Here is a 2,372-nt window from a genome sequence, read left to right on the forward strand (position 1 = left end):
GCTTCCAGGAGAGGAGGAGATAGGGCCGATGCTCACTCATGAGTTAAGCCCCTAACAGGTCATTCGGGGACCGGGTAGATGAGGGGACAGATGTCCTCACCCGGGGTGACACACCCGTGCAACGTCACAGACGCTCTGCTGGGTTACGTCCGCTGTGGGTACAGCAGAGCACAAAGTGGAGGCTGCCCGAACCAGACGCAGCAGGAAGGGGAACTGGAAAGGGGGGTTCAGGAATGGGGACCTCACGGGGGGTCAGGAGTGAGGACTTCATGGAGGGGTCAGGAGTGGGGACCTCACGGGGGGTCAGGAGTGGGGACTTCATGGGGGGATCAAGGGTGGGGACCTCACGGGGGGGTCAGGAGTGGGGACATCATGGGGGTTCAGGGATGGGGACCCCACCGGGCAGCCTGCCGTCCAGCGGGCAGAGGGGTGCCCCAAGGGCTTGAGCCAAATGGAAGGGTTTTGCAGGAAAATGGGTGGGACCAGGACAGGACTATCAGTGAATAAAAGGTTATTTTTAGTTTGTTTGGGGTGGGGGGTGCCAGGGTTTCTGTCAGGCAGGTGGCCTCCGCTTTCTGTGGGGGGGTGAAGAGGGACCAGGTGCCAGGTCACCTTCCAGGTGCTGGACCAGAAAACCCCAGACGGAGGTCATGGACAGGTTTATGGCATAGATCGTGGTGGTTTCACGGTGTATGCTCCGCTCTAAACTCACCAAGTTGTATAAAATATGTACAGCTTTTTGTATGTTGCTCGTACCTCAGCGATTAGTGGTTTAAAAAAAAAAGATAATGTTCATTTGCAGAGCACTTTGCAGTTCTAACGCATTCCCTCAAGCGCTTCCTGATCTGTTTCTTCAAAAACTCAGCAAAGAAGGTGTTATCACTGCATTTCACAAGGGAGGACTCTGAGGCTCAGGTCACCTACCTAGACCTGGCAGAGGTCAAAGTCGGGAGCTTTGCACCCAGGGCTGGCCTCGCCCCATGCCCCTCCCTCGGTGGGTATTTTTTAAGTTAAGCTTCGGTTAAAGACAAACCTCAAATAAACTCTCACACCAATAGATAAACTGGGGATAGAATAAAATTCTCTGGTCCGAGGTTCTTAGCATTTTTTTTTTTTTTTTGGCCATAGATCCCCAGGTGATCTGGTGACATCTTTCTCCAATTAATATTTATAAGTATGTATATTTTAAATATGTAATGCTGTCCTTTATCAAGACATCAGATATCAGGATTAAAGGGTGAGTGCGATATCCAGGCTAACGAGACAGTGAACATCAGTGAAATTTCTAAGCGTCTACAAGAGCTGTACAGCAATGTGAAAATACTGACTTTCTGTTGGTGACCAAGTGCCAGCCACGGTGACGGTGACCTCGTGCCTGCATTCGTAATGACAGGAGGGGCTCAGTTTCACGCAGAGAACACTGAACGTGGAGGTGTAACTGTGTTTCGCACCCCAGTTCGTGGGCCCCTGGCGTCTGGGCCCGGGGAGTAGGAAGCAGCCCCTGGCCCTCAGGCGGGGGTGGGGGGGGGGAACCGCAGCCCCTCACCCACGCTCCCCGCGTTTCCTGTTTATCGGGCAGCAGGGCGGCCTTACCTTCCAGGGTCTCGCACTGGACCAGGTTGGCGTAGTCCTGCTGGCTCAGGAGGCCGGCCTTGCAGCCCCGCACCAGGCCTTCCAAGTACCCGTGGTCCACGTTGAAAGACAGCTCATCGCTCTCCATCACGGAGCACAGGCCGCGGAGCTCAGACTGACGCACTGTGTCCCCAGCCTCTGACCACCTGCTCTGGTCTGGAAACTGCCGGCAGCTCCCGGGAGTTAATCAGGAAGCATCAGCTGATAGTCACAGTTTCCTCCGTGACCAGCTTCCTCCGGTTCCAGTGACTCTGCACATCGCGTGCTCAGCCCTGTGCTTACGGCAGCAGTGAATCAGCTCCACAGCCCACCAACCCGGAGGCCACGGCGATGGGGAGGGGCAGGCGGGCAGAGGGAGTGGGGGTGGGGGACAGGCTCCCATGGCCCTCCCCGGCTGTGTCCCTGGAAGGTGAACCCCTGAATGTTTTGTAAATACCCGTCCAGCCATCTGAGCTCCTGAGCTTTCAAGTGTAAATCACATTTGTTCTAAATTTCTTTAGGACTATTAATGTGAAGAAAGAGGGGGCATTTAAAAAAGTTAAGTTATATGAATAGATCAATCCTGAACAGGCAGTTTGAAGAATCCGGAGAAGCTAATTAGGCAACTCAGTTGCTTGTAAAACAAACTAAAGCTATCAGCACTGTTTCATTTGTTTGTTTTAAACTTGTAAACCTTTATGATGGTACATTTCAAACAGATACAAAAGGAAACAATACCAGAGTTAACCCCCAGGGACCCC

This window comes from Pteropus vampyrus, unplaced genomic scaffold (genome assembly GCF_000151845.1).
Source record: "Pteropus vampyrus isolate Shadow unplaced genomic scaffold, Pvam_2.0 Scaffold280, whole genome shotgun sequence".
Taxonomy (NCBI): Eukaryota; Metazoa; Chordata; class Mammalia; order Chiroptera; family Pteropodidae; genus Pteropus; species Pteropus vampyrus.